A 14,606-nucleotide genomic window follows, 5' to 3' on the forward strand; every position below is an offset into this window, starting at 1 on the left:
TTTTTTTTTTTTTCTAACCTTGAGGTATTCAGATATGCAGTGAGAGAGAGAGGAGGTATCAGGGAGAGCAGGAAGTGTGCAGATTTTTTTTTTTTTTCTTGTGTCACTCTTCGTTTTGGCCAGCAAGGGGAGTTATAGGAACAATTTCAGTTGTTTGAGCTGAGACGCTTGGGGACATACCTCCCACAGCTGATTAGTCCCCGTGTCTCTTGCACTGGCCTTGTAACCCAGCTAGTATTTTACTGTTATGTACCAGTGTAGTTTCCCTTTCATCTAATAGTTTGCTGGCCCCAAATTAATTGTGAACTTCAAAGTAAAAACTCTACCGGAATGGTGGGACATTGGAAATGAAGTGAGCTTCTATGCCCAGGTGGCATAAAAATCTAATTGTAGCCGGGAGCAGCCCTAGCCCCCTTAATGCGGATAAGACAGCATTCAACTGGCTTCAATAAAAAGAGACTTAAATGGAAGGGAGGTGGCCTTGAGGAGAGCCGCCAGGACTGCCAGGACTGAGAAGGCCATTGTTCTAAGTTCTCCTGGGGTTTATAGAGATTGACAAGGCACCTGCTGCTTTCCAGAGCTGACCGTTCTCGGGTCAGCCCTGAAAACACCCAGGGCTGGGACATTCCCCCAGCTGGCCCCTAACTGGCCCCTAGCCATCCAGGTGGTAGAGATTCAAAGATGTAGGTAGAAGGTGTGGGAAGAGCCCTCGAGAGGAATCTGGAGAGATTGTTTCCAGTCTGTGAACCCAGGAGAGCTTTCTCCCTTTTCAATCATATTTCATGCTTCTTAGCTTCCACCAAGGTTTTCTGTGGCCTTCTGTGGAGTTCATCTGCTAGTAACATTTAATCACTGACCACTTTCACAGATAATGGTTCATTTTATTCGTTTAGTTTGGGACCAAAATCAAAGATTATGTGCCCTACTTAGTGCCCTGATCCTGCTTTCCCAATCCCCACCCTAGCTGTTAAACATACTACTTTGCTGTTAATGGCAAAATAGATTAAAAATCAGTAATCACTGTTTTTCTCCAAGTGAAGATCAAATTTTTATTTCAATGATTTAAAAGATATGTTTTGAATAAATTACATGCCTCAAGCTTTGCTTATGGACAGACTGTGTTGTATAGAGGAGAGGATCTGGCCCTGAGAACAGGAGATGTGGATTTTAATTCTGACTTTGCCACTTTTGAGCCATATAATCTGGGATAAATCACAGAATTTTGTCAGGGATTAAGTATTCTCGCTACAAAACTGGGGAGGGTGGACTAACGGAATGGACAAGATTCCAGACTCAGGAGCCAGGCAGACCAGGGTTTTATCCTGACTATATCATGTATTAGCTGGATCACTTTAAGCAAGTGACTATTAGCATTATTTTAAGGTTTTAGTGAAATAATGTACATGAAACCCTTCACATCATTCTTATAATATAATAAGCATTCAACAAAGAATAGTTATTATAATAATTATGAAAATGATCTTAATTATTAAAGTTCTATTAGGGCCTTAAAAAAAAAAAAACAACTCCAAAAGGCAATGACTTCACTCTGAAATGTTGTGACCAATTGTTATGAATACACCCACTCATCAGATCTGTCCTTCTTCAGGGAATTATGGAACAGGCAGCAATTATACAACTTTGCAAAATACTTAGATTTATTATATAATACTATAATAACATATTTAGCAAAAAATGGGGTTATAGGCATTATAATAAATACGATCATGGGTTGATTTCCTCTTTTTGTTATAGTGTAATGCCCACTAGAAAATCTTTAAAGGTTAAAATGCATATTCAGTAGTAACACTAAGAGTATGACAAATGGAGTGATTGGCTCCTTTTAATTTTAAAACTGATTTAGGATTTTCTTTTAGTTCATAAGTTGTAAAAATGTTCTCTCTAAAATGTTTGGGCTTGGGGCGCCTGGGTGGCGCAGTCGGTTAAGCATCCGACTTCAGCCAGGTCACGATCTTGCAGTCCGTGAGTTCGAGCCCCGCGTCGGGCTCTGGGCTGATGGCTCGGAGCCTGGAGCCTGTTTCCGATTCTGTGTCTCCCTCTCTCTCTGCCCCTCCCTCCCTCCCTCCCTCTGTCTGTCTCTCTCCCCTTCCTTTAAAAATAAATAAATGGGGGCGCCTGGGTGGCGCAGTCGGTTAAGCGTCCGACTTCTTCCTCCTCACCCACTCTCCCCCCTTGTGTTCCTCCCCCAACCCTGTCTCTCTGCTCTGATCATTACAAACAACCTTAAGAGACCATTCTGTGTCTCCCTCTCTCTCTGCCTATCGCCCATTCATGCTCTGTCTCTCTCTGTCCCAAAAATAAATAAACGTTGAAAAAAAAAATTAAAAAAAAAAAAAGTAAATAAAAAAAAAAAAATAAAATGTTTGGGCTTAATTTAAAATTATTCTCAGACAGAGGCTCCTGGCTGGTTCAGTCAGTAGAGCATGTGACTCTTGATCTTAGGGGTCATGAGTTCGAGCCCCACATTGGGGGTAGAACTTACTTTAAAAAATAAATAAATAAAATAATAAAGTATACAGTTTGATAAGTTTCTTAAAAACAAATAAAGTTATTCACACACATAATTATTAGAAATGAGCTGTGTTGGGACACCTGGGTGACTTAGTTGGTTAAGCGTTCGGCTTCAGCTCAGGTTGTGATCTCATGGCTCGTAAGTTCGAGCCCCACATTGGGCACAGTGCCAACAGCTCAGAGCCTGGAACCTGCTTTAGATTCTGGGTGCCTCCTTTTCTGCCCCTCCCCTGCTCACACTCTGTCTCTCTCTCTCAAAAATACATAAACATTAAAAAACAATTTTAGAAATGAGATGTATATGCTAGCTTTACAGCTAGGAAGACAAACTAATATAATCCATTGAATAAATGTATATTGAATGCCAATTATGTTCCAGGTACTACTGGAGGTGTTGGGATATAGCAGTGAGTAAAATAGAACAAAGCCCTACCCTCATAAAACTGACCTTCTCCTGGGGTTTACCATCTGTTAGGATGCCAGCCCTAATTGAGGACTCATCTGTCAGGCTCTGGTAATAAGAACTGGGAGACCACACCAGGAGTCATTAAAAAAGAATGCTATATCTGACTGGCTGGTGACTTCCACCAAGGCCGGGACTGTGCTGAATCTACCAACGTCACCACAGAGCATTCCTGTCCAATCAGACAGCTACCGGCCACGTGCGGCTATTGAGCACTTGAACTGTGGCCAGTCCAAATTAAGATACGTATAAAGTATAAAATACACATTGGATTTGGAAGACCTAGTAGGAAAACAGGATGTAAAATATCTCAGTAATAATTTCATATTGATGGCATGTGGAAATAAAAATACTATAAATACATTAGGTTAAATAAAATACATTATTAAGATTAATATCACATTTGTGTTTACTTTTAAAAGTGTGGCTACTAGAACGTTTTACTATTATACACGTGGCTCTCATATTCCTGTATGTCAGTGCTGATAGAGTGTCTGTCCAGGCATGAGTCGATGTAACACCACAAACTTCTCAGCCAGTGCAGGTAGGAGACAACCCTGCCAAAAAGTCAAAATGTGCCACTTCATCTCCTACCTTCTCTTCTTTTAGGTACTGCCTGATCCCTGAGTCTTCTGTCTGGAGTTCCTCCTTGCAGATACCTTCTTTGGAGCCATTTGCAGGCAGTTTCCAGGCTTCAAAACTGGCCCATCCTATTAGAACCCTTCTGCTCAGAGTTCCTTTCCTGCAAAGTAGTCTGCTTTCTCAGATGTTAATAGATTCTGATAGCTTAGGATATCATCCTTTAAGACGCATCCATTAAATGCATGTGCCCTTTAATAAAATGCCTTAGCTGAGAGAAGTCAATCTCCAGTAGTGGGGAATTTGTGCCCAATAAGAGAGCTGGCTCCCAAAAATAAAAATAAACGTTGAAAAAAAAAATTTAAAAATAAAAGAGAGCTGGAGCACCGTTTCTTCATGGCACGGAAGCCACAGAAGCATGAAGACTATAATCCCACCTTGTCTACAGTTGTCCATTGAGATCAAGACAGGCCAGTTCCTCTTTACAAATCCTCTCTCCCTGGTGTTTGTATACCATTTCACAGTCTACAAAGTGCTTTCACAGATTTCCCAGTTTAGCCTCCAACCATTCCATGAAATAGGTAAGGATGACCTCATTAGTTGCTTTATATAGAAGATTTTTTAAAAATGAGGCCAGAAGGCAAAAGGTCTTCTAGCTGGTGAAGCCTGTGAAGGAGGAGGAGGAATACCAGATACTCAGAGGGACGGGGAGAACAGTGGAAGAAAGTGACTAAGAATATTCTAAAGATCTTAGCTAGGGGAGGTGGGGTGGGGTGGGGGAGGGAAGGCTAGATTAGAACATCATGGTGGGGAATATACTGCATCTCGGGGGGTGGCTTATTTACAAATAATACTAAAGACATATTCTGATACAGAGGGGAGGAAAAGGGAAGTAACCATTAATGGAATAGGAAAAAAATACAGAAGAGACTCCAAATTAACAAAGGAGAAAAGAAAATGTATATTAAGTTGTTGAAATGAGCAAAAATAGAGAAAAAGAAACAGAGGGAATCAAAATCTAAATTAAATTAATGAATAAAGAATAAGATAAGAACATTGGATGTGATGACCTGAATGTATCCGTTAAAAAGCAGAAACTGGGGCACTTGGGGGATTCAGTCGGTTAAGTGGTTAAGCGACTGACTCTTGATCTCAGCTCAGGTCATGATCTCACGGTTCCTGGGTTCAAGTCCCATGTCCGGCTCTGTGCTGACAGCTCAGATTCTGGAGCCTGCTTTGGATTCTGTGTCTCCCTCTCTCTCTGCCCCTCCCCCCACTCATGCTCTGTCTCTCTGTTTCTCTCTTTCTCTCTTTCAAAAATAAACATTAAACAAAAATTTTAAATGAGAAACTGCCAGATTTGGTTAAAAAAGCAAAAGTCAGCTGTATGATAATTACTAGGAACATGCCTACACAGAGTATCAAAGAAGGGATATACAGAAGCCTGGGTGGCTCAGTTGGTTGAGCATCTGGCTTTGGCTCAGGTCATGATCTCGTGGTCTGTGAGTTTGAGCCCCGCATTGGGCTCTGTGCTGACAGCACAGAGCCTGGAGCCTGCTTCAGATTCTGTGTCCCCCTCTCTCTCTGCCCCTCCCCCACTCATGCTCTCTCTCTGTCTCAGAAATAAATAAACATTAAAAAAAAAAAAGAAGGGATATACAAAGATAAAGTAGAGTTGGTGATATTAATACTAGACAAATGAGGGGCGCCTGGGTGGCTCAGTCGGTTGAGCGTCCGACTTTGGCTCAGGTCATGATCTCACGGTTCGTGCCCCGCGTCGGGCTCTGTGCTGACAGCTCGGAGCCTGGAGCCTGTTTCGGATTCTGTGTCTCCCTCTCTCTCTGCCCCTCCCCCACTTGCACTCTGTCTCTCTCTGTCTCAAAAATAAATAAACATTAAAAAAAAAATACTAGACAAATGAAATTAAGTTGAAAGCACCAAACAAGGTGAAGAACATCATGTAAGGATATAAAATTATGTAAACAAATTTACAAAATTTAAAATTTATATATAAAAATGAAAATAACAAAAGTTTATCAGACTTAACCATTATTAAAAAATTACATTAAAGGAACTAAGTCTTTTAAATCTAAAATCTAGTTCTTTGAAAAGACCAGTGAAATCAAAACCTCACCCTCCTCACACATACTGCAAGAAGCAGAAGAGGCAAAATGAGGAGTGAGAAGTAAGTCATATCCCCACATATAGGAGAGACTAAAGGGATAGGTGAAAATTACTTCTTGCAATTCTATGTCAGCAATTTGAAAATTTAGAGGAAATGACTAATTTCCTCATTAAAAAAAAAAGCAAGTAAAATTGACCCCCAAAAGAAATAGAAAATGTGAACAGATCAATCACTAGAAAAGAAATTGAACAGGTGATGAAAAACATCTTCTGTCAAAAACAAAACCAAACCCACCAAAACTATACGGATAGCTTCCCAGTTAAGTTTACCTGACTTTCAAAGAAGAGATAATTACAAGGTTATTTACCAGGCCAGATGATATTCTTCTAATTCATTGTATAAAACAGCAAACTTTAATACCAAAACCTGGAAAATATAACAACATAAAGGAAAGTATAGAACAATCTCACTTATGAATAAAAGCGCAAAAATTCAAAATAAAATATTAGCAAACAAAATCCATGTAACAAAAGGATAATATATTATGACCAAACAGGATTTATTTCAGAAATACAAGAATGGTTCATTATTATATAATCTGTTACATAATCAAATGCATCAATAAAAGAGAAAAATATAGGCATTTCAATAAATGCTAAAAACTTATTTGATGGAATTCAGCAGCCATCCCTGCTAAAATCTCTTAGAAAAATAAGAATAGAAGGAAACTATTTAAATATCCTTAAGATTAGCAAAACTGAGCAAGCAAATCTGCAGTGGCAAATCAAAAAAAATCATTTCCCTAAAAAATAGGATAGCTACCAGCACCAATATTATTTACATCACCTTATAATTTTTGGCAGACAGAGAGATTAAAATAGCTGTCATTTACCCAGGAAAGGAAATTTAAAGGCCCCCCCCCATTTTACACTAATATAAAATAAATTCAAGAAAGATTAAAAACTTAAATGTAAAAATGTAACTGAATAAAGATATCACACAAAGAAATCTAGGTTCCTATATGCTCTGTCTAAAGGCTGAGGGGATATCCTTTTCTAACCAAGGCTGAAAAACTCTGAAACTCTAAAAGGAAAGATAGATACAGTTGACTGTGTAACAGTGACGGTCTTTGCATGACAGAAGATATAAATAAACCGATAAGCAAACAAAAGACTTGGAATCATTCTTTTATTCTTTAGGGTTTTTTCCCCTAGATGCATTATTTACACAATCCGGCAGAAAAGAGGCTACTTTCTCTGTGGGAAACAAATGTGGTCAGAGCTAGAGAATCTCTGAGGAAAAACAACCCACCCACACATAGAATTTCAGTATGAGGGCCTTCATGACTGTTGAAAGCCCACCCATTCACACTAGGTGTGGTCCACGTACCCTAAATTAAGAATCCCTCAACAATGGGTGCTTGGATGGCTCAGGTGATTGAACATCCAACTTTGACTCATGTCGTGATCTTGCAGTTTGTGAGTTCAAGCCCCGCATCAGGTTTGTCACCCTGTCGGCACAGAGCCCACTTCGGGTCCTTTAAAGAAACTGGCATGCTGCTTTCCATGGCAGCTATACCATTTTACATTTCTACCAACAGAGCACAAGGTTCTAACTTTGCCATATCCTTGCCCACACTTGTTATTTTATGCTTGTTTTTTTTTTTTATAGTAACCACCCTAATAAATGTGAGGTGATATTTCATTATGGTTTTAATTTGCATTTAAATTTTTTTATTTTATTTTATGGGACTGCAAGCTGGTGCAGCCACTCTGGAAAACAGTATGGAGGTTCCTCAAAAAACTAAAAATAGAACTACCCTACGACCCAGAAATTGCACTACTAGGCATTTATCCAAGGGATAGAGGTGTGCTGTTTCGAAGGGACACATGCACCCCATGTTTATAGCAACACTATCCACAATAGCCCAAGTATGGAAAGAGCCCAAATGTCCATCGCTGGGTGAATGGATAAAGAAGATGTGGTTTGTATATACAATGGAGTATTACTCGGCAATCAAAAAGAATGAAATCTTGCCATTTGCAACTACATGATGGAAGTGGAGGGTATGATGCTAAGTGAAATTAGTCAGAGAAAGACAAAAATCATATGACTTCACTCATATGAGGACTTTAAGAGACAAAACAAATGAACATAAGGGAAGGGAAACAAAAATAATATAAAAACAGGGAGGGGGACAAAACAGAAGAGACTCACAAATACAGAGAACAAACTGAGGGTTACGGGAGGGGTTGTAGGGAGGGGGGATGGGCCAAATGGGGAAGAGTCTACTCCTGAAATCATTGTTGCACTATATGCTAACTAACTTGGATGCAAATTAAAAAAAAAAAAATTAAACTAAAAAAAAACTACGTTAAAAATAAAAAAAAATTAAAAATGGAATGACCATATGATCCAGCAATTCCACTTCAGGATATATACCAAAAGGATTGAAAAGGGATATTTGTTATTCACGATAGCCAAGAGGGGAAGCAGCCCAAGAGTCCCTCAATGGATGAATGAATAAATAAAATGTGGTGTATGTATACAATGCAATATCATTTAGCTTAAGGCAGGAAACTCTGAGACATGCTGCAGTATGGATAAGCCCTGAAGACAGTCTGCCAGGTGAAATGTTATCAGTCACAAAAAGACAAATGCTCATATGATGGGGCGCCTGGGTTGCTTAGTCAGTTGAGCATCTGACTCTTGATCTCAGCTCAGGTCTTGGTCTCAGGGTCATGAGTTCAAGCCCCGCGTTGGGCTCTGCACTGGGTGTGAAGCCTACTTAAAATTAAATATAAAAATAAGCAAATAGGTAGTAGATGATAGATAGACAGGTAATAAAAAGACAAATGCTCATATGCGTATCTACATTAGTCAGATTCATAGAAACAGAAAGTAGAATGGTGGTTTCCAAGAACTGAGGCGAAGGGGAAATAGGGAGTAGTGGTTTAATGGGTATAGAGATTCAGTGTCACAAGATGATAAAGATCTGGAGATTGGTTGCACAACAGTGTGGATTTACTTAACACCACTGAACTGTACATTTAAAAATAGTTAAGACGGTAAATTTTATGTTCCATGTATTTTACAATTCCCAAAAAAATTCCTGCCTCACACATTTTCTACATATTCATAATTTTAACTATTATAAGCATATGCAAATGACCCCCAATCTATAACTTCAACATAACTTTCTCCCCTGACATAATGATTTATATCTCTGATTTCCTGCTGGGCTTCTCTTGCTGGATTGTATTCCACTGGCTTTTCAAACTCAACATGTCCCAGAGTGATTTTAGCCACAACCTGCTCATCCTCCTATTTCCTATTCCATGCCTGTGGATGAATGAATAAATGGATGAATGCACCTTGCATCTTTTTCATAGGAACTTAACAATCTGTCTGCTATCAAGATAATGGGTCATTTGAATAATGTTTTTTTGTATTGGTTTTATTGGCATATAATTCACCTACCATACAATTTACCCACTTAAAGGATACAATTCACGGCTTTTAGTTTATTCACAAAGTTGTGCAATCTTTACCATAATCAACTTTGGAATATTTTCATCACTTCCCTCTAAAAAACACTTTTTTTTTTACCTATTACCCCCACAGTCTTTCCATCTCCTCTAGCTTTAAGCAACCACAAATCTACTTTATGTCTCTTAGATTTGCCTATTATGGACATTTCGCATAAATGAAATCCCATGATATGTGATCTCTTGTGACTATCTTCTTTCACCTAGCATGATGTCTTCAGGGTTCATCCATGCTGTAGCATATATCATCAGTATTTTATTCCTTTTTCTGGACAAATAATATTGCATTGTATGGATAAATCACACTTTGTCCGTTCATCAGTCTGTGGATAGTTGGGGTGTTTCTGTTTTTAAGTTATTATGAAAAATGCTGCCATGAACATTCATATATGTTTTTGTGTGGACATACATTTTCATTTCTCTGGAGTGTATACCTAAAAGTGAGTGAATTGAAGGTTCCAATGGTAACTATACGTTTAACTTTTTCAGGAGCTGCCAGACTGTTTTCCACGGTGGCTGCACCAATCCTACATTCCCACCAGCAGTGTATGGTTCCAATTTCTCTACATCCTCATCAACACTTCTTATTTTCTGGGTTTGTTTGTTTTTGTTTATTTTTAGTCTAGCCATTCTAGTGGGTGTAAAGTGGTATCTCACTGTGATTTTAATTTGCATTTCCCTGATGATTAGTGATGTTGAGCACCTTTTCATGTGGCCATTAGCCATCTGTGTATCTTCTTTGGAAAAACATCCATTTGGAGAATGTCCAGATCCTGTACCCATTAAAAATTTTTTTCTTGTTATTGAGTTCTTTATATATTCCAGATACAAGTCCCTTATCAGATAAATGATTTGAAAATATTTTCTTCTGTTCTATGTGTTGTGTTTTCACTCCCTTGGTAGTGTCCTTTGCATCACTAAGTGTTTTGCTTTTGACGATGTATATTTAGATTTTTGATGAAGTCTATCTCTTTTTTCTTTTGTTGCTTGTGCTTTTGGTGTCATACCTAAGAAATTTACCTAACCCAAGGTCACACATATTTACTACTCTTTTTTCTTCTATGAGTTTTGTAGTTTACGCTCTTACGTTTAGGACTTTGATCCATTTGTGTTGATTATTACATATGTTTTGAGGTAGGAGTCCAGTTTCATTCTTTTGAATGTGGACACCCAGTTGTCCCAGTACTATTTGTTTAAAAACACTGTCCTTTCTACACAACCAGTGGAATTGTTGCCTTTTGCAAGTTTGAAATCATGGCAGGTCCAGAAACTGATGCCCAACTCCATCTCACTGGTATCAAAAAATATTTCAACTCTTATACTTCAAGTTAAGGTCGAAAAAACACCAGCTGTGAAAGCAACAGAAATGGAGCTTAAACTGTGCCTCACCTGTTAAATTCCCATGCCTGGAGAAGCTAATGACAACTCATAATGCGATACTCAATTTGTACAATATATTATGAATCTGGAAAAAAAAAATAAAAACACTGTCCTTTCTGGTCTAGATAACCTTATCAAAACGCAATTGAACATAGAAATGGGAGTTTATTTCTGGATTCTTTCATTCTATGCCAATGATCTACACATATATCTTATGCCAGTACCACACTATCTTCAATACTGTTGCTTGGTAGTCAGTTTTGAAATTGAGAAATGTGAGTCCTCCAATTTGATTTATTGTTCTTTCAAGATTGTTTTAGCTGTTGTTGGTACCCTGAGTTTACATGTGAATTTTAGGATAAACATCAATTTCCACCAAGAAACCAGATGGGATTTTTAATAGAATTGTGTTGCATCTATTGAACTAATATAATTTTTATTTATGAGTTGTGGCTTTCAGACCAAATTTTAGTTCTGTTACTTTTTTCAGGGAAATTCATTGGTTTTCCAATTAATGGAAGGCAAGCAAGTACACAGAGTAATACTAAAAGGCAAAATACAATTTTTAAAGTTTATATTTTGCTGCAAATTTAAATGAAATCAACAGTTTTACACTTAACTAGAATATTACTTATGAAATAAGCAGTTTCTCAATGGTTTGGTTTGTCAGGAACCTTGTGGCTATCTGGTAACTTGTTTGCTTATGATTCTGGACAGTTATACCTAGAATTCAGATTGCCCCAGTCTAAATGTCAAGGTTTGTATCAAGTACAACTTTTAATAGTTTCTTCAACTTTTCAAGTTAGGCAAAATATTATTTTCAAAGAACAAGGCCCCAGTTTACATCAGTACCTTAAAAAAATAAAGCTTTCTTTGCACGTGTGATAATTATCGTGAAAGCATTTTTTTGGGTACGAGCTAACTTTCCGGATTTGTGCTTTGCTTTAGAATAAAGCACAATACTCTCCTTGTCTACCTAAGCAGTGTGTCCTTGAAAACTATTAAAATCATTTACACATTCTTTGCAGCATTATGTACTCATATAAATATAAAGGTCATTCAGCTAGCAGCACTAACGGTATCGATCATTTATAAAAGTATTTAGACATTATGCTTTTACATCACTATTTCTTTTGACTAGTATATTGTAGTGTCTCTTTTTAAACCAGGAATATGTATGAAATTATGTTTCCTTATCCATTAATTGAGATTTTTGAACTTACTTTGATGAAAAAAAAAAAAAAAAAAAGAAGAAATGACTGCCTAAGTTTAAGACTTAAAAGTCCCTCTCACTAACATTTGTGGTGGTAATTGCATTGTATGAAGGTAGTGACTTAATTGATGTTGTTGTTCTTAATGCTGCTATTATTTCTGGCAATAATAACAGTTTTCTTGACCACACTTTGTTTCATTTCTCCTAATAGGATAAATTTTTAAAAACGAACAACAGGGTGCATGGGTGGCTCAGTCAGTTAAGCATCAGACTCTTGACTTTGGCTCAGGTCATGATCTCACAGTTCATGAGTTCTAGCCCCACATCGAGCTCTGCACTGACAGTGCAGAACCTGCTTGGGATTCTCTGTCTCCCCCTCTCTCTGCCCCTCTCCCACACCCTCTCTATCTCTCTCTCAAAAATAAATAAGCATTTAAAAATTGTTTTTAAACGAATATTGAAGATGACTCCAGATCGTAATCCTCAGGACTTTTCCTTCTTGCCTAATCTTAATCACCTCAAAGCTAGGCTTTTCTAGAACCTCGTCTGTTGACCTCTAATTATAGGTTCATCAAAAGAGTATTTGACTGGGGTACAAAGAGCTTTTAACCGAGATGTTTTCCCCTCAATTAAAGGAGCCGAAAGCAGGATAATTGAAGGGGTTAATCTGTAAGAGAAGCATCCTATTTTTCCTAAAATTTTCTGGAGACTTTGAAGTAAGTTATCTGAATAATTGTCTTTGTGTGACATGTCTCTTTCAGAAAGGGATCTACTCTGAGTGTGCCTTCTAATGCTCAGAAACACCAACACACACCTGGAACCCACAGCAATGGATCACTGGAAGACAAAATGCACAAGAATAATATTTCACCCGGCAACGAGGACTGAGATTTGCAAATAAAATGGCTGGAGGAGAAGGAGCATCCCCGTCACCTGGAAATTGTTTTATTAGGCAGTAGCTGGGTTTTCAACTCTGTTAGTTGGATTTTTGTTTGTTTTCAAACTTTTCAGGGATTGTTAGCCTGAGGTCCATTGGTCGCGTTCAACGTGATTCTGGATGAAAAAATTAAAGTTTTGTTTTCACTAACCTCTACACAAAAGGCAGCATTTCCTTCAATAATGAATGTGGGCAGTACATCATGCTAGTATTAGTACCTGTGACCTTTTCATTAAAAGAAATCACAGAGTTTTTCATAGCCCACTATGACAGCTGCACATCTTGCAAATATTGTTTAAGCTACTTCAAATGTATGTAGTCATTAAGTGGCTCAGTCGGTTAAGCGTCCAACTCTTGCTTTCAGCTCAGGTCATCATCTCACGGTTTCGTGGGTCTGAGCCCCGCATTGGGCTCTGCACTGGCAGCATGGAGCCTGCTTGGGATTCTCTGTCTCCCTCTTGCTCTCTATTCTTCCCCCACTCTGTCTCTCTCAAAATAAATAAACTTTAAAAAAGTAAACAAACAAACATACAAAAAAAGACATCACTCTTGAACAAGTAAAGACATTGGTGGTACCAAAAAAAAAAAAAAAAAAATTAAGAAGCCAGCAAGTGTAGGCTTAGGTGAAGTGGGACTTGAAATGTGTTCTGAGGAGGGGGCTGCCCATATATGGTCATTGAACATTCCCCATCTCTTTGCTCCCTGTGTTTGGCTGGAACTATGCCAGTTTCAGTATCCATTAGCCTGCCAGGTCCTGGTTAGCTCCAGGTCTGCCTAAACTAGATTCGAACTACAAGGGTGGCCCTTGGCCAGCCCTGGATCATCTCAATTTCGGATTTTCACTTTTGAGTAAGTCTTGGTGTTGTTGGACAAGTTAGGACATGCTGACTGGGCCGCCGACTCCCCAAAGGCCACTCTGCATTTATCCCTTCAGTGGCCACTAAATGTTTTGGGAAAAGTATAAAAATAGTGGCCACCCAAACCATAAATCAGAAGTGGAAAAAACATACTGATAGGGGCGCCTGGGTGGCACAGTCGGTTAAGCGTCTGACTTCAGCCCAGGTCGTGATCTCACAATCCTCGAGTTCGAGCCCCGCATCGTGCTCTGTGCTGACAGCTCAGAGCCTGGAGCCTGCTTCGGATTCTGTCTCCCTCTCTCTCTGCCCCTCCCCTACTCATGCTCTGTCTCTTCTCTCTCTCTCTCTCTCTCTCTCTCTCTCTCTCTCAAAAATAAATAAACATTAAAAAAAATTTTTTTAATTAAAAAAAACCACACACTGATAAAGGCATGAGTTTTATGAACAACGTCATGTCAGCGAGACCAGGAGATGGGAACCAAAAAAGTGGAAAGACAAAATGATAACTTATTCAAGGAGAAGTCTACCGTCTAACCCAGTGGCCTACTTTAATCATTACATTTTAATTATAGCTGCTGCTTGCACAAATAAAGTGACATTGCCGGTAAAAACGTTCAGCTTACTGTGCATTAATTACCTCCAGGTCCATCTGGTATTTCTAGTTTTTTATGTTTGTATTGTGAGAGTGAAGAGGAAAAAAAAGTGTTCCCTTCTTTTCGCTCACTTTAAACAAATATTGTGTGTGACTAACAGGGTTTGCTCTACAGCTGGAGCTACCTTTCCAATTAATGGTTTCTTTAAATTTGTGCTGGGTAAAGGAGGATTCCTAAAAATAGAAGCCCCAGGTTTTAACCTTGATACTTCCTCTGTTTCACCTGGTTATGTTCCTGTACACGACCCTGTCTTTTGCCATTCTCAGATTTTCTCGGCCTATTTGACATAGAAATTGGGGGGAGAAATAAAAGAGGTGGG

At 38.6% G+C, this 14,606-nt stretch overlaps 1 long non-coding RNA gene across 2 annotated transcripts in view; it reads left to right on the plus strand.

The window, feature by feature from the left end:
• Nucleotides 1-12,911, plus strand: part of LOC121036663 (uncharacterized) — a 35,314-nt gene extending 22,403 nt beyond the window's left edge. The window contains exon 5 of one of the 2 annotated variants that reach the window (XR_005793426.1): nt 12,602-12,911. This is a non-coding gene — a long non-coding RNA (uncharacterized LOC121036663). Of the gene's footprint in view, nt 1-3,604; nt 3,852-12,601 lie in introns of those variants that run through there. The other variant, XR_005793425.1, reaches the window with a different exon arrangement.
• Nucleotides 12,912-14,606: the final 1,695 nt, after the last annotated feature.

Source organism: Herpailurus yagouaroundi, unplaced genomic scaffold (assembly GCF_014898765.1).
Source record: "Herpailurus yagouaroundi ecotype Mexico unplaced genomic scaffold, PumYag 28, whole genome shotgun sequence".
Lineage (NCBI taxonomy): Eukaryota > Metazoa > Chordata > Mammalia > Carnivora > Felidae > Herpailurus > Herpailurus yagouaroundi.